We start from the raw sequence: 21,476 nt of genomic DNA, 5'->3' as shown, positions 1-21,476 counted from the left end.
TGGTGTATGGACTTCAGAGAGGCGTGGTGCAGGTCTTTTGAGTTGACGCCGAAAATTCAGCAGGCCGAGGGCTATGAGGGAGGCAACGCCTCCCACAAGGCTTTGGAACTAGGGCTGATAACCCAAGCATCCGAGAAACAATTTATTTATTTATTTATTTACAGAGTTTACGCCCACACTGGAGCACTTAAATCAGACTACAACAAATTTGTCTTCCTTTTCTTCTCCCAAAAAGTCTCGAGTCTGGTTGACCTGGCTGCCCTCTCCGCATCCGTTATAACATATTGTTTCCTCTGTACAGTGGTCAGAGGAAGCCTGATGCATTTATTCTTCAAAATACTTTTCTCGCCTCTGTTTTCTATGGTTTGCATGGTAATATTCAACTCCTCCAAATCAAGGATAAAGAAAGTGAAGGAGCTGGCCCGAGACAGAACCCGCTTGCTTCATAAATTTTATCTATAATTCATGTCATGCCTTAACTTTTATTGATTTTCATTGATGATGGTCTCTAGCAAGACCGAAACTCGTTTCATCAAATATATGTAACTTTTTTAAGGTTACAATAAATAGTATTGAATAGGTGGAAACCTTTAGTTGTTGTTTTACATTATATTGCTCTTCAATACGGAATAATATGAAATTCATTACCAATGATTAAGGAACAGATTGACAGGAGGAAATTGCCATGTAAGAACACGTGGATAGAGTACACACAAGAGAAAGACAAGGGTCCAAAATTTTTGTCTCCAGCCTTTGTCAGAGGAGGATAGATTTGGTGTACTCTATCCAAGTAAGTTGCTACTCTTCCTCCGTTATTTAGTTCATAATTTTTTCTCTGAATCTGCTGGCTTTTTAATTCCTTTTATTTTATAATAATAAATGTAATGCACACAAATGTGCAAAGAGATTAAAGTTGACATGTCTCTACTGTTCTCATTGTGTGTGTGTTTTTTTTTTTTTTTTTGTGTACTTCACAATGTAATACAATACCAGGCTGGTTGGATCTCCAACAGTTGTCACAAATACCCAAGGTGTCACTGACGAGACATACTAGGGAAATGTGGAGTGAGGTAGTTTCACACTGTTTTCTTCACTGCCCATCAGTCTGTAAAGCACGCTGAAAGGCATGCATCAATCAACCCCACCAGTGACAGTTTCGCACCATTCATAACAGGGACTGGCTCCATTTATTTCTGAGAAAACTGATTGCACACAATACTAGCAACACCTATACCCCAGCCTCTTTCATAGGCCTACAGTCAAAGCCAAGGATGAGACAAAGATGAATGAAAGTAGCAAAGTTGTTCTGGCCATAACAGAACACATAGTGCACTGTAAATATTGTACCCACCAAAAATATTATAAAACCTACACACTTTTTTTATAGATGCATGCTATAGTATTCATGTTTTACACAAAAATAAAAGAGAATTTCTGTTAAACTTAATCTCTTTATGAGATTTCTCAACTGTCCTAAGTAATATCAGTCTTTTTGCATCCTACTAGCTGTGCTATTCTGACTCGTACACAAACAATAGCTGACAATGTCCACCACCTTATCTCCTCTTAACTGGCACGTTCTTAGCAATCTTCCCATTCTTCCTAATTACTTTGGAAGCTAGTAATAGCAGTTTATGAATCAGCTGCTCTATACAATCATCCCTGATTCCAAGACTGTGTGTAACATAATTGGTAAATGAATCAGACAAAGTTTAGCCTGAAAATTATGTTTATTCATACAGAATACACATTTAAAGAAATAATACATACACTTCGCATTAAACCTGTGCACGACTCATCCTAATCCTTCTGAATTGATAAACCTGCCTAAATATCAAAGCAATTTTCAGAGGGAAGCTTCTGAAATATGGTTATAACAAATTTCTATAAATATATTTAAAACATCTCATTGTCAGTCATTTCAACTTAAATCAGTTGCTCTAAAAAGCCATAATATACATTAAACATTAGTAACCTTTGCTTCAAAAGAAAAAGTGTTCAAGTGTCATCACTATGCCAGACACAGAGGAAAGGATACTGGTAAATGATATATAACGAATAACTGGCACTGAAAACTGGTATCACAAACTAAATTGTCCATTCAAATACAACAGATACAACAGCTTAAGTCAAGCAATGAGAAACTCAAGCTTCTTTTTTTAAAAGATATATCTGCTATAATACAGGGGAACTTCCCTTATTTCAATAACATTTATTTAAAGTAACTATATCATTACAAAACCGCGAAAACATCTACTCCTTTTAATATTTCTCAGAAAACGGATTCCGCGCGATACCGTACGTCCCGCGGGTTACATGACTGGGCTGTCATAACAAAACTGCTCTTCCTCAACGAGACCGCATGTCACGGAACTTCTCATATTTTCCGGGGGAAAACGTACAAAAATAATATCCATACTCAAGATGTTATGAAATACCATAATCCAAACAGAAACACACAGCATCCCCATCAGTATCACAATGAACAGGTGTGCTAGCACCAGAATTTCACTTCCTCACGACATATGGTCAAAATTTAATTTATAAAAAAGAGGATAAAGGAGAAAATGATAATTTATTGCTCACCTATCAAGCCGAATACACACTCGAGAAAAATAGATTAACATGTAAAGGTCAATAATTATTATTCTTGGATGGGGCTCGCCGTGAACTTAAGCTACAAATAACACAGGTTTGTTGCACAAACACACGTGCTAGAACGTTTACCCCACGGGCCCCATTGCACACCGCCGTCCGCTCATACCACATTGACTTGACATTACCGAGTCACCACATTTCCCACGATTTCCAACCTGAGTTGCGCATTCAAGTCTACAGTAATATTGGCAGAACGATACAATGTTTCAGGGCATTCCATTTGGAACATAAACCGTTAAGACGAACGAACTGAAATACTTACAGAACAAAGGAAGAGAACGCAACGGGTTACAAAAAAAATCTTCCCATCACTTCTCAACGCAGTGACCCTCTTATACCTCTTGGCTAAAGTAAGCGGTCCCGAACAACCGAACCACTCTCCGATGCTCGGATGTGCTTTCTTTCCCGGGTACCCCTCTCGCCCCTCCCACAACTTCCCCCACCGCACGACCCATAACCAGACGGGGTCCAGTAGGCATCCAATCCGCTGCTACTCTAGCGCCCCGATCGGTACTGCCGTGAGATAAAAAAAAATATAAAAAAAAGGCCAGACATTGCAGAAAGGTATAAAATGGTGGTGAATGCATGACTTCAAGGGGTGAGAAGAATTTGGCTCTTCATGTGGGTGGCATAAAAAAATTATACACTATTGTGATAGGTATGCTATACACAATTCGCTTTACTTGTAATGATTTACCTTATTTTGTACCTTTTACACATAGCGCTTTTAATTGTAGGTTATTTGCCTGCATGTTTGACAGTTCTGTCATTTAATCCTTGTTTAAAACACGACTTACGCGTCAACTTTCTAAAATATAATACAATTAGTTTTATTAAGTGTACGGTACTTAATAGGACTCGAACAATGCCATTGTATGACAGTAAATATAAAGCTAAATATGGCTATTAATCTGTAATATAGACAGTCTGTTTTCTCTGAACTAGCAATACTTCGGCAAGATCTAAAAACTCGTAAAAATGTTAGTATGAAACAGAAGAATACATGAGTTCCATGTATTACATAATACCGTTTTCTTCGTATGTCATGCAAAATGTTACTGTACGTAACGAAATTTATATAGAAATTGTGTCGTGAGAGAAAATTTAGTTGTCATCATCTTATCTTCCGCTATTCATTTCGGAAACCTTTAAAAACATATGCTTTAATTTTTCCGCCTACGTGCAGGATGCCTTCCGGGGTAAATTTTCTTCATATGTGTCGTTAAAGGTGATTGAATCTTGTTCAATATTACCACAATATTTACTTTCGGGGAGGTGTATTCCCGTCAAATTAAAAACTTATTGCTAAATTTCTCTTGTCATTGCCCTGACGAATCATATGGTTGCAGAGAATTTGCACATTTTTGCCCTCTCAGAATATGTTTTCAAGCTGCATTATCTTCTTTTAGCCACTTTTGCAAAATATAGCTTCATTTCACAAAATAACTTTACGTTTACTTGTTACAGATAACCTACTTATCATTATTGCTGTTATCCCATAATGAAAGTTATGATTGTACTTCTTTCATTGACATAACAAACTTATAGGCTACGGTACATTATCATAGCTTCACGCCTGTTCCCGATTGCAACTTTTTCTTACTGCGCTGTAGCATTGTCCTCTTCTGTTCAATACATAGTTCAGAGTTCTCGATTTTGTTTGGGTCGTCTCGTTTGATGCATGTCTTCATGTCACTCTGTCCTGTTCTAACCTTTTCATTTCTGCGTAACTACTGGATCCCAAATCTACTCTAAATCTGTTTGTCATATTAATGCCGTTCTAACCCTACCGTTCGTAAACCCTCTACTTCTCACAAAAAGTAACTGACTGTATCTTATCAATCTATTTCTCATTTCGGTCAGATTTTGCCAAATCATTCTCATCTCACCAACTAGTTTCAGTACTCTCTCTTCATTTATGATCCAATCCACTCGTCTTGACTGTCAGCATTCTTCTGTAACACCACATTTTAAAGGTTTCAATTCTTCTTGTTTCTGCACTAGTTATTGTCCATGTTTCACTTCCATACACTGCCATGCTCCACATAAGTCTTCAAAGGCATCTTTTTACAGTGCATCATGTACAACTTATATTACAAGGGAAATTTGAGGGTCATCGTGGAGTAGTAAATGACATCGAAGAATGAACAAACATCTACAGTGCCCAACAGCCTTTTCACCTGCACAAGACTGAAATGCATATGCCGTATTGATCACCAACATCTGGTTGACCAAACACACCACATAAAGAAAGAAGAAGGAGAATGTGCATATCTATGTTTGATGTCCTGCAATAATCTACCCAGCTCGGTAGCTGCAGTTGCTTAAGTGCGGCCGGGGGGGAGCTATTTTCTGTTCATGACAAAGACTTTCATTGCTTATGCTAGTCTGCATTTTTTTGTCCTGATTTCTGCCATCGTTAGTTATTTGAATACCCAAGTACCAATATTCATCTGCCTCCTGTAAGATTTCATTTAATAATCTAATATTTCTTCCATTACCTAACTTCGTTCAACTTCATTCAAGTTAATTATGTACTGGGTGAGAGGCTATATGGCTTGGGTCATATAGCTGTTAGGCCACGAACCTGCAACGCTGGCGTAGCTGAGTCTCGGCATTGCTTCCACTTACTTGTGCCAGGCTCCTCATTTTTGTCTATCCTGTCTGACCTCCCTTGGTCAACTCTTGTTCTTTTCCGACCCCGACGGTATTAGAGCATTCAAGGCCTAGGGAGTCTTTCATTTTCACGCCCTTCGTGGCCCTTGTCTTTCATCGTCCGTTACTTCATTTTTCGAAGTGACGGATCCCTTCTTTTTTCTCTCTCTCTTCCCCCTGTGGGTGGGGGACGCAGACGAGAAATACACCCATGGTATCCCCTGCCTGTCGTGAGAGGCGACCAAGGGATGATTGAATTAGAACCATGAAACTACTTTCGATTCATACCATTACGCAGGGAACACCATGGGTTGCCTGTACTTGCGAGTAGTACCACTATATTAGGTACGAAATAGGTTTGTGATTAGTAGCAGCAGTGAATTGGTTCGCCTGTGGGTTTCCAGTACCCGTGAGTCGTACTCATGTGAGCAACACCGTGGGTCTGGGCGTTGCCTGTGAGTTGTACCACTATATGAGCGACACCGTGGGTCCGCGTTGCCTGTGATTAGTACCCACTATGTGAGGAACACCATGGGAATACCAGCACCCGTGACTAGTACACCTAGCTGAGGAATCTCATCGGTTTGCGTTGGCTACGAGTGGTGCCATTGTGTGAGAAACACCATAAGTCTGCGTTCCCTGTACGATGTACAATACTTGTGAGTAGTACCATCATGTGTGGACCACCGTGAGTCTTCGCTACTTTTGATTAGTACCCCAACATGACAAATACCATGGTTCTACTTTACTAGCGACGTGTACCATTATGAGGGGCCGTTGACCTGGATTTTGGACCCCTTTAGAAAACAAGCGTCGTCGTCATCATCATCAGGATTGTACTTTAGAATGGTCCCTTGGTCGGTAACGCTGTTTCTTTCTGGTAGTTTTTTGGTAGGATCCACTGATTGTTTTGGGTTCATGTTCATCCATTCATTCTTCATGTCATCTTTTTTTTCTTTTTTTTTTTTCTTTTAGTCAGTGGATGATTTAAAACTTTTGTTTTGTCATTTCATTTCATACCATCAAGGGCCGATGACCTAGATGTTAGGCCCTTAAAACAACAACAATCATCATCATCATCATATAGCTGTTAGGTTGCATTTGGGAGATAATGGGTTTGAACCCCACTGTTGGCAGCCCTGAAGATGGTTTTCTGTGTTTCCCGTTTTCACACTACAGGCAGATTGGGGCTATACCTTTAAATAGGGCCATGGTCACTTCCTTCCCGATCCTAGCCCTTTTCTATCCCCACGTCGTCATAAGACCTGCCTGTGTTGGCGTGATGTAAAGCATTTTTTTTTTTTTTTACATTTTGTATCGGATTGATTTATTTTCATCTTGTACTCCTTCTACAGCCCACCTCTGTGGTGTAGTGGTTGGTGTGATTAGCTGTCACCCCCTGGAAGCCCAGGTTCGATTCCTGGCTCTGCCACAACATTTGAAAAATCGTAAGAGGACTGGAACGGTGTCTGCCTAGCCTCAAGAGGTCAACTGAGTAGGGGAGGGTTCGATTTCCATCTCAGCCATTCTCCAATAGGGATGGAACAAACGGTTACTTTCTAATATCATGTTCCTGTGTATCTGTTACAGTGTATTATTAGGTTGGAGTATTGGATATAAAAGTAACATATTACAAGTTGCAGGTCAACTTTTGCCTCCTGCAGCCCCTAACCGCACCTTTGTAAGTACATATAAATAGCAGTACTATATCTTCATCTTGCTTTCTTCCCTCCCACTCTCCCTTTTGCCAGCTCGTTACTCACATTCTTGACTATTCCTAGAAAATGATTGTAATGACCCATATACACTCCGAAAACTAATACTTTGAAAGCTTCATTTGTAAAAATCGCCATGATTGCTACTTATCTCTGTGTATTCCTAGATGTCCAAGGATCTGTATTTAAAAAGACACTTGGACATGACATTATAAAATATGTTGACGAATAAATGTCACATACACTTCAGATGCTGCCGGAATGAGAGATGAGAAAACAGTCCTTCTATCAACCAAGACGTAAGCAGAGTTTAATCCAGAGCATTTTTGTCATATATCACCGACACAGACTGATCTTATGGTGACGATGGGATATGATAGGACTAGGACAGAAGCGACCGTGCCCTCAACTGAGGAACAGTCACAGCATTTGCTTGGTGTGTACATAGGAAACCAGTGAAAACCGACAGTGGAGTTAAAACCTACCATCTCCCAAATACGAGGTAACAGTTACGTGTAGCCAACTCACTCTGGAAATCCAGTAACTTATAAAATCTCCAAAATATTCATCTTCTGCCATAGGATGAAGGTTGGGAATATGCTGTGAACAACTGTAAGTGGCTTGTCCAGCGTCTTATTCTGTATATCACTCTTTTTCCTTTGTACTGGTAAACATTATGATAACAGCTGTTGCTACACTGCCTTGAAGGTTGCAGTCGATGACGAAGTTTCAGGAGGGACAGATACACATTATGGCACTTACGATAGCTTTTCAGGACCTGATACTTGAGTACTATGAACCTTAATCAGAACTACATTAACCAGTTGAATTTTTAAATTACTGTATTTGCGCGGATAATTCCTGCTGCTGAATAATCCCTGCACCCTAATTTTAGGAAGGCTCATTTTGAAAAAAAAAAAAAAGGTTAAATGAACTAAAATTCCTTCCATTAAAGCGAGCTGCTATGCTTCTTACTATCCGTTAGCGGATCAGAAATTCCTTCCCCCACCCGGTTTCGCTCAGACAGTTACTTTTGTATTAGGGTCTCCAGTGGAACGTAATATTTCTGGAACAGCTTACAACACTGACCGCGAGGCAGTACAGGTGAGATCCCTTGCTGAGTCCAAGGGGATAAACCAACCCTAGAGGGCAAATGGATTAAGAAAGACTCCTTCTCCTAGACTGTGTCCATACCATTCATAAATTTTTTCACACCTTCTGTAGTCTCAGATAATGTGTCATTGGCAAATCTCTAGAGTTTTGATTGCCTCCCTTTGACATGTTATTCCCTTCCCAAACATAAAAATAAAAGAAACACAAAATGAAAAATGAAAAGAAAAAAAAACACTCATCAATCTCAATTCTTCTCAGTGCCCAACAAATTCATTTCTGTTTCCCAGCCTCACTAGAAGGGTGGACATCAAAACTCATTGAGGGATCATCATCACAGATTAAATACACAGACACTGGTCTGAAATATGGAAAAGGAAGAAACAAGTGATGGATGTTATCAAATGTAAGAAGTTTATAGTGAGGGTGGGAAAACCTGTTAACATAAATTCAAGATGGCAGTCCCTGCTTCCCCAATTTCATTATAAAGTACCACATAAATTTTGTATAGCAAATGGGTACAGGTATCTGATTATTCTTTTAATTTTTTTAACCTTCTTTCAGAACTATCGAAGTGTAGAGAAGGGTCCACTCATTCAATACCATTAGCATTCTTGATATTATCTTACACATTGATACTTGTCATCAAAACTTCAAGGAGGGTTTGTATATATTCTTCTATATAATGTTTTTTTTTTTAATGTTATGACAAGTTAAAACATTTTAAGATTAATCTTTAATGTTGGCTTTTAGTGTGTTCTGAAAACAGCCGAATGTGCCTTTAAAGTGATTTTACTTAAGACTGTGCTTTCAACTCTGGTCCAAAGTCTCTAACCCACATTTCATCAGTAGTAAACCCCCTGTGGATGGGGGCGGTAGAATGACATCCACTGTAGCCCTTGGCTGTCATAAGAGGCAACAAAGGGGCCCCAGGGGCGAGCATGTGTTGGCGCGACTGCAGGGCTCTTAGCTGAGTCCTGGCACTGCTTCCACTTGCGTGAGGCTCCTCACTTTCGTCTTTCCTGTCCGACCAACCTTGGTCAGCTCTTGTTCTTTTCCGACCCTGATGGTATTAGGTTATGAGGCCTACGGAATCTGTAATTTTCATGCCCTTCATAGCCCTTATCTTTCTCTGACCGATACCTGAGTTTTTTCTTAAGTATTTGATCCCTTTCTTTTTTTTTCTCTCTGATTAGTGTTACATAGAGGATGGTTGCCCAGTTGTACTTCCTTATAAAAGAGTCATTGCCGGACTGAGTGGCTCAGACGGTTGAGTCGTTGGCCTTCTGACCCCAACTTGCATGTTCGATCCTGGTCACTCTGGTAATTACAAGTTTAGTGTATAAAATAACTTTTTAAAATAAAAATTGCTTTATGTCGCACCGACACAGATAGGTCTTGTGGCAACATTGCGATGGGAAAGGGCTAGCAGTGGGAAGGAAGCAGCTGTGACCTTAAGTAAAGTACCATCCTGGCATTTACCTGAAGAAGTGGGAAAACCATGCAAAACAACTCCGAGGATGGCTGAGGGGGAATCGAACCCCCTCTACTCAGTTGACCTCCCAAGTCTGAGTGGACCCCTTTCCAGTCCACTTACCACTTTTCAAATTTCATGGCAGAGCCAGGAATTGAACCCAGGTCTCTGGGGGTGACAGCGAATTACACTAACCACTACACCACAGATGTGGACTAAGTATTCACAAAGTGAAATATCTCAATTGTTGATTCATAATGTGCAACCACAGAAAGTTCAAGTCTGCATACAATACTTGACTGACTGACGTAGTACAACAGCACTCTGATTAGCGAGGCACGGCTCTGGATTGTTGACTGGATATCTGGTGTCGTTTTTGCTGAGGTTATATAGTCAAGAAACGGGATCTGTGAGTCACAAGTCGCTTATTGCATTACCTTAACTAAACCTTTCATAAATGCCACAATATTGTTATGTTTGTCATAAAAGCTAATGAGTTTTGTATCGCTTAAGTGCGGCCAGTATCCAGTAATCGGGATATAGTGGGTTCGAGCCCCACTGTCGGCAATCCTGAAGATGGTTTTCCGTGGCTTCCCATTTTCACACCAGGCAAATGCCAGGGCTGTACCTTAATTAAGGCCACGGCCGCTTCCTTCCACTTCCTAGGCCTTTCCTATCCCATCGTCGCCAAAAGACCTATCTGTGTCGGTGCAACTTAAAACAAATAGCAAAAAAAGAAAAAATGAGTTTTGTAGATATTATTAAAACACACATTGCCTTTTTCCTGTTATTTTGTATATAAAATAATTAGTGAAGATACGAAGCATGTTCTTAAAGTAAGTACTATTTTTAAATATGGCCACTGCAGCGCTTTGATCGTCGTTCAGTACGTGCATCTGAAGGCTAGCCACAAACGCCATTATGGAAGCATTCGCCCATATGCCTCTGACAATTGACAGTGCCGCCGAGTGTGAAGTACGCACTGTGATTCAATTTTTAAATGGAAAAGGCGTGAAAGCTGTTGCAATTCATCGGCAGATTAGTGAAGTGTATGTAGAAAACACTATGATCCAAGGAATGGTAAGAAAATGGGTTAGAGCTTTTAAAGAAGTTCATTTCATACTGATGTCCACGGCGAGAAGCGTAATGTGCGACTGTCTGTCAGTGCTGAAGACGTGGTGCAAAAGGTTGATGCAGAGGTTCGAGAAAACAGATGCTTTAAGATTTCGTCATTTAAGTTATGAGCTGTCTGAAATTTCAAGGAGTGTTCTTTGTGATATTGTGTCAAGATGGTTAGATTATCAGAATTTGTGCTCACGCAATCCAAAACAAATGGCTTGTCATGCTCACAAGGGCGATTCTTTTGCTTCGTGACAATGTGTGATCTCACACGGCTAATCGAACCCAAGACCTCATCACTTCATTTGGTTGGGACGATTTGATCATCCTCCGTATAATCGTGACCTAGTGGCTAGAAAGTCATTTAGAAAGTCAACGCCACGACGATGACCTGAAAAGGACCGTGCGGCAGTGGCTGGCACACCAGGCAGCAGATTACTATGCCGATGGAATTTGGAAGTTTAAGGTACAGGGTTACAAGTAAAAAAAAAAAAAAAAAGAATTGTTTAAAAAATTGCATTACTTATTTCTATATCAAAACAGTACTTACTTAAAAAACACACCTCGTATTAAATGAAATACAATATCGGCTGGGCCTGGATGATGTGTGACCTGCTGTTGCTGGAAGTAGCACGACATACATCATTAGCTCCACGTTGGAAGTTACGTAGATGATGTATTCTCAAGCGGTAGAAATATTTTGTTATGAAAATGAAAATCCTCAGCCTGTTTCCAGTCATTCAACCAGGTCAGGAATGGAATGAATGTCATCATTATCAAGTGGCAAGGTTAGGAATTGTGCCCGCTGCCAAAACCCGTCGCACTCCTGTGGAGCAATGATTCATGACTAACAGATGAAATGAAATGATATTGGAGAGTGTATCTGGAATAAAAGACTACAGGGAAATCCGGAGTACCCGGAGAAAAACCTGTCCCGCCTCCGCTTTATCCAGCACAAATCTTACATGGAGTGACCGGATTTTGAACCACGGAACATAACGGCAAGAGGCCGGCGCACTGCCATGAGCCACAGGGGCTCAAATATTTTGTTATATTTAATGCAAATTAAATGCTGTACCGGCATTACTAGTTCAGTACATATCTGTGGTTCTAAGGCAGAAACCAATATTTCAAAGAACTTTCAGGGGGCGCTTTTAAAGTTGGCGAGCTCATAGAACAAGTTGTATTCTTATTTCTTTCTTCAGAAAGCGCCGGTCCCATAATGTAGGGGTAGCATGCCTGCCTCTTACCCGGAGGCCCTGGGTTCGATTCCTGGCCAGGTCAGGGATTTTTACCTGGATCTGAGGGCTGGTTCAAGGTCTACTCAGCCTATGTGATTACAATTGAGGAGCTATCTAATGGTCTAGAGAGTCAAGAATAACGGCCATCAGGATTCGTCGTGCTGACCACACACCACCTCGTAATCTGCAGGCCTTCAGGGCTGAGCAGTGGTTGCTTGGTAGGCCAAGGCCCTTCGGGGCTGTTGCGCCACAGGGTTTGGAGTTTGGTTCTTCAGCAAGCTAGGGGAACAAATCACTTGGTTGCCTCGTGTCTATACTGAACATCTAGTACAAGAATATTTTGGGAACAGCATATTCTACAGGCACCAGAATAATTATCGGATTTTGTCATCATACTCTTCATCACAAAATCTACCACACTGGCATAAAGCCTGACAGTTTGATATTTTAACAAATCGGGTTCTGCCTTAGTACCATAGATATAATATATACAGACTATAGATGTGCAGTGATAATTCTACCGACTTTAATGCAAATAATCTGGTATTTAAGAAGCTTTAAATGAAAAAGATTATTTTTAAGGCATAAACTTTTTATCATACAAGAATATATTTTTGTAAAACATTCTATTTTCTATTAGAATACATAATATAGTTGAGGATGGCCCAACGGGCCAAAACATACCCTGCTATATAACTGTGTAATGAGTTATGCAATTTAAATTTTAAATAAATATATCTTTATTGGGTAGGTGGATGAATAAATTACAAATTCTATACTACTGTTCATTGTTGTTACCAACAGTTATGAAATCCAATTTCTAATTCTGACTTTGATGTGGACAGTGCTGTGGGCACAGCTTGTTAAATCGGCACCTAAGAATGGAAACCTTGTCGTTTCATTTTACAGGAGTGGCAGAAAAAACTGTTTCTCTTTAGACTTCAAAGTCTCTCTCAGTAGGTTTGTTGACAGTCTTAAATTGTATAACATCTTAGAAACATTTATGTATTGGCAACCTGACAATTTACAAAATGTTTACTTAATACACCTGATACTGGTCATTAAACGTAAGGAACTTATCTTATTTGTCCATATTGAATTGAGATCACAATTGAACTAAAAATCTTGTAGGTTCCACCTTTTCAATACAAATACAATGTTGTTAGATGGTATTTATAACATATATTTTATTGCATAACTAGTTTCGGCGCTCATTTAGACACCATCATCAGCTGCATAATAAGTAAAGAAAAACTTGGCGATATAATAATGTACAACATCATATTGATATAATTAATTCCTTAATATCAATTTTATGTTAAGTTTAAAAACTCTTATTTTACAATAAGATAACCCTTGTGAGTCAAAAATTAAGCAACCATCACCAGTGAACAAAAATTTTTCTTGGTTGCTTAATTTTTCCCATTGTAATGTATCTTAATGTTTATAGTTTAATTACTAATCAGATACCTGATTTTTGCCTTGAAGTAATTTGACTGATGGTGCCCTCAATGAAGGGCGAAACATGTCTCAAATGGAATTAATAATAAATTCCTAATGTTTAAAAATTTATATGTATTGAATAGGTGACACATTAAACCCTTTTAGCATCCTACATAGGAAACAATTTATCGCATTATTTCATGAAATATGGCTGACCTCATTGCTTTAATTTCATTTTAATCCTTTCCTAAAATTATTCATAAAAGGTTTAATTTGTGAGATTTGTGAATTATTTATGTGAATGATGGAGAGAAACAATAGTGATTAATCATTCATTATTCTTTTATGTAATCTTGATTAGAACTATAATGTAGCCCTTATCAAGATTACTTAACAAATTATCCTTTCACCCTACATGGCCATAGCTTTCACCATTAAGGGATTTTATAGAATATTAATATGAAGAGATACTTCCTTCGAAATGAGAAATCTTATTCCGTCTTCTGCTTCACTTCATACACGTGGTATTGGAATACAATTTCAAGATCGTTATTTTCCATTAATTTTGCTGCATTTTCGCACTTACCGCAAAATAAGTAAATTTCACTTTAAACTGACCTTGTTGGTTTAATTCGCTATAATTTGTGAAAAACAAATCACTAATTTCTTAACCAGATTCATATAATTCGTTACGATATTTCAAAATAGCTTCAAAATATTTTTTGTCATGTTTATCCTTCATAAGCTATAAATTTCATTTTTGTTCCATATTGAAGTGCAATTATAAGAAATAAATCGACAACCTTTTCAATACAATATATCAAGTAAATAATATTACATCAGTCTTGAGACTAGTTTCAGCCACTTAGTGGCCATCTTCAGCCAAATAAAAATTAAACAGATTATGTGATAACTAAAACATATGTATACCAGACAATGTTGCAAGAATAATTATAACATTAAAATACATAAACAAAAATTATGATTATGACCTTGTCATAATATGATGTCTTTAAGTTGACTTAGGACCTCAGGCAAAGAAGTAAATCTGGAAATGATAGCCAGAATTAGGAATGAATAAACATACAGAAAGGGAATTTAAAAAGAGAAAAATTATTTATGAGACTCACCTCTAATGTCTGATGTAGAACAAATACTGACTTGCTGGAGGAAGCAGCAATAAAAACAAAGGAGTAGATAGGGAAAGGAGGGGAGGGGCTAAAAAAGGTAGCAGGAGGGAAGGCAGAGGAGTGAAGGGGTGTCTTAGGTGGGGCTGAAGGATGCGGAAAGAAAGACTGCTGCTGAGAGGGGAATTTAAAGAGATTATACCAAGGCAGGTGTTTATAGACTCAGTTGTAATAATTGTAACGCATCTTATGTCGCTCAAACAGGTAGGAGCTTCCATACAAGATACTTAGAGCAAGTTAATGCCCTGAAATATAACAGATTTTCAGCCATGGAACAGCACATGGGTGATACTAACCAAAGTTCACTAATATCAACTAAGACATGAAAGTTCTCAAAGTTATACAAAAAGGCCCCCTGCTCAATATTAAAGAAAATTGTTTTATCTATCTGGAACAGTTTCTCAATCCTAACTTCAATCTAAATGAAATTTCAGAGTAATCAAACATTTTAATTTGACCTTTTAATTCCTATCTTTAGTTATCATGTCTCAGAAAAAAATTATTTCTTTTATAATCCCCTTAAATTCCCCTCTCAGCAGCAGTCTTTCTTTCCACATCCTTCAGCCCCACCTTAGACACCCCTTCTCTCCTCCCCCCCTCTCTCTCCTCGCCCTTCTTTACCCCCTCCCCTCCTCACCCTATTGACTCCTTTGTTTACATAGACTGCTTCCTACAAGAAGTCGGTGCTTGTTCCCTATCCACTCCTTAGTTTACAGGGCCTGTCTGCTTCCTCTAGCAAGTCCTTGTTCTACATCAGACATTAGAGGTGAGTCTCATAAATAATTTTTCTCCTTTTAAATTTCTCTTCTGTATGTTTATTCATTCCCAATTCTGGCTATCATTTCCCAATTTACTTCTTTGCCTAAGGTCCAGAAAACATCATAGTATGACAAGAAGATTAAAACCATAGTTTTTGTTTATGTATTTTAATGTTTTTGTTATTATTCTTGCAACATTGTCTTTGTCTGGTATACATATGTTTCAGTTATCACATTGTATGTATGTGTATGTTCAGTCTTCAATCCTAAGGTTGGTTGGATCCTCAACAGCTCTGCCGTCAGCTGTCGTAGATGGCCTAGGCATCACTGAAGAGGCATACTATAACTCGTGCCATGTTAAGAAAACAGGATTGCTCTTATGACAACAGGGTTGCCAAATCAAATGGCTCTGCTCAACACCATCACGGGAAAACGGCGGCATATAAATGTGTGAAATTCAATGTTTAAGTTCAAGATAAAAAGTGGAAGAAACTAAGCTATAAATTATTTTTATGAACTACAGGGGTTTACAGGGTCTATTTTTGGTTTGTACAGAATCAGAAGTAAACTACGACACATACGAAACCTCAGCATTGAAGAGTAAGGCAAATCGTGGGATAAAATAGACAATGTTCATGGGCTCAAGGATAGAGGGATGCATTTAATAAATTTCTCCAGGCAATAAAGCCTAGAAAACCGATGCAACAAATAAATGTTGTAGATGACTTTACAAATGATCACAGTATTAATGTTAAAGAAAGAAATTACACACATAGGCTTATCTCATAACACTTACTCAACACAAGACAATTACACACTGATTTAAAGCCTAAAACCACACACGCAACAAACAAATACTGTAGATGACTTCACTACAGAAGTGAACTACCGGCAGTTCAGAGTGAGGGGTTACACGAGCCTTGTACCAGAGCAACACAGAAGAAGGACAATGAAGGAAGGCAATGAAGCGATGGCTGTTCCCGCCATTGTACTTCCTCCCTACAAATATTGATTGGATTCAATGTAATAGATAAGAAAAATACGGAATATGAAACTTATAAATAATAATACGGAAGCCAACCAGGCAAAACGTAATGCATACAAATACCAAAACCTAAAAATCAAGCTAATGAACGCAACCAAAAGCATTGCCTTCTTGAAGGAATGCCTTTCAAACAACTTAACACCAAAATTTCTCCAGAAATGCAATAACAAACATAGACGAACTGCTCAGACACGCAAAACACTAAACAAGACTAATGAAATTTGGTTAAAAGAAGAAATAAAATTCCAATATCGTAAGAAACAACATCTCAATAATGAACTTTATTCAACACATCTCAAAGTATCCCATGAACTCCCACATAGCTATTGGAATTTCTTCCAACAAATTTCTGGAAATAAAATAGAAGATTTAGCCATAAAGAAACAAAACACATTAAACAAAAAACTGGAAACACTGAAACAACAAAGCAAACCGAAACCACTAACCATAACTGAAAATAAAGATCCTTCCCAACATAAATTCCATCCACCCGTAAAAAATCTCACACTAACCGTATTTGACGATCTAGAGACGGCCATGTTGAGCAGGGGACCCAAACATAACTGGGGTAATACATCATCCTATCAGAATATAATAAATGCCGTTACTGAAACAGAACTCGCTTTACAGAAAATTCCGTACGATATACGAGACGAAGTTACACACAAAATCAGTAGAAAGATCCCGCAATATATCAATAATGTTCACAATAATAACCTAAACATGAATACCGCCAATAAATCGAACTTAAACAAACTCAAAATAAAACAGAACAATCTACTAATAACAAAAGCCGACAAAGGCAACACTACGGTCATTATGGATAAGAATGAATACATAACTAAGACTAAAGAATGTTTCCAGGACAACACTTTTTTCAATTAAATGCCGAGATCCAACCAATAATATACAAAGAAATTTAAAAAATCTACTCAAGAACACACACTTTCTTCTCACCGAAACAGAATCTGCTAAACTTATAACTATGAACCCCCAATTACCATCCGCAAGGGCCTACCCTAAAATACACAAAGAAAATGTACCCATGAGACCGATTATAAATTATAAAGCCAGTCCAACGTATAAGTTATCACAATTCATTCAGAAATTTTTGAAAAAGCATTATTCATTTTTAGCAAACAGAACAATACAAAACTCAATAGATTTTTGCAATAGAACCAAAGAACTAAAGATTGAAAAATATCATACCCTTACTTCATTTGATATAACAAACATGTACCCTAACATTCCTATTAAACAAACAGTCAAAATAATTAAATCTAACCTAAAAAACCATAGTAACTTGAGCACCTTAGAAATAGAAGAATTCGTGATTCTGCTTAAATTCGCCTTAAACAATAACTACTTCAAATTTCATGATACCATATATCAGCAACAAGGATTACCAATGGGATCTCCTGCTTCCGGAATATTAGCAGAAATATATATCGACCACCTAGAACACACGTCAATTAATAAAATAGATAATATATATTTTTGGTGTAGATTTGTCGACGATATCTTCGTAATTATAGATAATAGATTCACTGATGCAGATACTATACTAGACAAACTTAACAATTTAGACCCCCAAATTAAATTCACTAAAGAAACAGAAAATAACCGTACCTTGAATTACTTGGATTTAACAATAACCAGACATGACACTCACTTATCTTACAAGATCTATAGGAAACCCACACACACTTTAAATACCATAAAGAATGACTCCGTTCATCCCAACACACATAAAAAAGCAGCCTATTCTAGTATGATACATAGAGCTTTCAATATCCCAATGACAATAGAAGATCGAAATAATGAATTAAAATTAATCCACGACATAGCCAAATACAATGGATACAGCAAAGAAATGGTCAACAAAATCATCCACAAAATAAAATCCCAACCTAAAACTAAATTAATCAAAACAGCCAAACCGAAAAAAGATTATGTTCTATTTACCTTCAACAACACCAATATATATACTATAACTAATATCTTTAAGAAGCACAACCTGAAAATAGCATTCAAAACCACACACAACAGCACCAACACTATACACAACACCAAAACAGTCAACAATAATAATAAACACAACCAATCAGGTGTCTACCGCATCAAGTGTAACAACTGTGACACAAGCTACATTGGACGTACAGGTAGAAACTTCACCGTCCGTTATAATGAACATGTAAATGCAGTAAAGCACAACCATTTCTCATCAATAGGCCAACATGTAGAAGAATCTAAGCACAACTTCACAGACATCAATAATGACATGATGATATTAAACATAAACTCTAAGGGCCCCCTGCTCAACATAACCGAAGATTTCTATATTACTTTGGATCAATACGCTAACCCCAATCATAACATTAACGACATTACAGAGAAAACCAGTATCATTTTTGACAAAGTCATTCCTGCAATAAAAAACGACTATCTCAAATTAGTAAACACACGTCATAACAAACCGACGAATCACAAACCTAACCCCGCCCTTACCTTCACAATAGCCACTCCTCCATCCCCTCCACCAACATCCATCCACACAGCTCACATGAGCCCCAGACGTACTCGCAGCAGAGCACAACAAATATCCAAACATATCGGTACACAACCTCCACAGCAACAACAGTAAGTACTTTTTTCATTTCACACATACATCCAGGCATTCCTTCATACATACGCTATACTCATATTAGCTTTTCTTTACAGATAACAACCATATAACGTGCATAGACGAGAGAAGTGTCACCACCAACTACTCTGATATTAAAACCTATCTTGCTACATCAACTTAATTTTCAAATTTTACTGACAAGAGTTCTTATAACATACCAATACAAAGTATATCAACCATAGAACATTCTTGATATTCAACTTAATCAACACAAGAACTACAAGAGGACTGAAGAACGAATGCAACGCAACATGAACTCAAATTTTAATAGACGTTTTTAAAATATACCATGTTTTAATGTGTTTAATGTGCTATATATTTTTAGTGTCTTATGATGTGGCATATATATTTTAATGTGTTTATGTACTCATGTCCATGCTCAATCAATAGGTTTTAGTTTATTCTAACCATCACTACTTTTAATCAGAGCCATTTTAACGCAACATACTGCAATATATTTTACTTCCATTTTTATCAGACATCCGGATGCTCTTAAGTAACTTCTTTGTAATTTATCCCATGACTGTAAATTTGTGTGCTAGCTGATGATGGCCAAGATAGGTCGAAACCGGTACTAGTGTAATAATTCATCCACAATAAATGTATTGATCGGTGGAACATTTTTCTTATCTATTACATCTGTCACATGTGTTAATGCACTGCAAGTGCTGTGCCTCGATCTAAAGCCGGACTGGTGGATGTCGAGAAGATTGTGTTGAGTAAGATAGTTGGTAATTTGCTTGTGAACTATGAATTCTAAGGCTTTTGACAATATGCATTACTAGTACCGCTCATACCTCAGTCGCTTTCATATTGTCAAAGCCAAGGATAAAACGGAGACAGATCAATGAAAGAAACAAAATTGTTCTAGCCCGTACCAGCAGACATAATGCACTGTAAACACTAGGTCCTGCAAGCAAAGGCATGCATGCCTTATGAAGCATAACAATCTATGGTGATGTACTGGTATGTATGATATAATAATAATAATAATAATAATAATAATAATAATAATAATAATAATGTAATTTCTTGAACAGTCTAAAAAAACCGAGCGAGTGGCCGTGCGGTTAGGGTCGCGCAGCTGTGAGTTTACATTCGGGAGATAGTGGGTTTGAACTCCACTGTCAGCAGCCCTGAAGATGGTTTTCCATGGTTTCCCATTTTCACACCAGGCAAATGCTGGGGCTGTACCTTAATGAAGGCCACGAGCGTTACCTTTCCAATCTCCCACCCTTCCGTCGCCGAAAACCTTCAATGTATTAGTGCAGTGTTAAACAAATTGCAAAAAAAAAAAATACAGTCTAACAATTGCTACAGTCGTTGGGGTATCCGAATTTGGTCCAGCAGTGGGTCTTTAAGGCGCCGTATATTTATCGCATTTAATCTGTTTAATTTTTATTGGCTGAAGATGGCTACTAAGTGGCTGAAACTAGTCTTAAGACTGATGTAATATTATTTACTTGATATATTGTATTGAAAAGGTGGCCCTCTTTTCAATTTATTTCTTAGTATCCTTATTGTGAAAAATCATGCCTCTAGCTATGGCTGTTTCTTTCTATGCGAGGCAAGCTCGTGTTACTTTATGTACCGTTCTTATTAGTTCATTTGAAGGTGCTGTTCATGGTTCTGGAACAAATACTTCTGGTGAGCAGACCTTACATATGTTTCCTTCATTAAAATTTGTTCACCAGGCCGAGTGGCTCAGATGGTCGAGGCGCTGGCCTTCTGACCCCAACTTGGCAGGTTCGATCCTGGCTCAGTCTGGTGGTATTTGAAGGTGCTCGAATACATCAGCCTCCTCTCTTTAAATTTATTGGCGTGTAAAAGAACTCCTGCGGGACAAAATTCCAGCACCACAGCGTCTCCAAAAACCGTAAAAGTAGTTGGTAAAGCGAATAACATTAAAATTAGTTCAATAATTTTCTTAAACCTAAAATTTTAAGAAAATTGCATGTGGATTAAAGAAAATTGATATATATTATTTTCTCAATTTATAAATTTGTTTCAGTTGATACTTCATTAAAATAATGGACTACTAGAGTAGCACAGTTAAATAATGTGTGCACCTCCAGCTTTCCTAGTAGCAGGGTAACGAGAATGAGGATTAAGGGAACATCCACCTTTTGCTACTATTGTGCCATACAACCAAAGCCGTACCGTCGTTTAACTTTTTTACCTTCAACAAGATCAACAGCGAAAATGTTTCAGCACTGCCCACATAACAGGTCTTGGAACACATTGAAATGTCTTTTCTGGGTCATAAAAGAGTAAGAAGAGAGTATTTGTGCTATACCAATATCATAAAAAAGACAACATTTGCAAGCACGAATTACAGTACCGTCATTCTTCATGCAGTTCCAGAAATGGTTCACCGTATCAGAG

General features: G+C 38.0%; 2 protein-coding genes across 2 annotated transcripts in view; one reads left to right on the top strand and one right to left on the bottom strand.

Moving 5' to 3' along the window:
• Positions 1-3,051, bottom strand: part of Zmynd8 (Zinc finger MYND-type containing 8) — a 415,670-nt gene extending 412,619 nt beyond the window's left edge. Inside the window, exon 1 of the mRNA XM_067157629.2 lies at positions 2,921-3,051. The gene's annotated coding sequence lies outside the window, so the exon portion shown is untranslated. The remainder of the gene's footprint in view (positions 1-2,920) is intronic.
• A 153-nt stretch (positions 3,052-3,204) lies between these two features.
• LOC136885570 (myotubularin-related protein 9) overlaps positions 3,205-21,476 on the top strand; it is a 121,152-nt gene continuing 102,880 nt past the window's right edge. Inside the window, exon 1 of the mRNA XM_067158218.2 lies at positions 3,205-3,316. The gene's annotated coding sequence lies outside the window, so the exon portion shown is untranslated. The remainder of the gene's footprint in view (positions 3,317-21,476) is intronic.

The sequence above is a fragment of the Anabrus simplex genome, chromosome 14, assembly GCF_040414725.1.
Source record: "Anabrus simplex isolate iqAnaSimp1 chromosome 14, ASM4041472v1, whole genome shotgun sequence".
Taxonomy (NCBI): Eukaryota; Metazoa; Arthropoda; class Insecta; order Orthoptera; family Tettigoniidae; genus Anabrus; species Anabrus simplex.
This window is presented reverse-complemented; position numbering and strand designations above follow the sequence as displayed.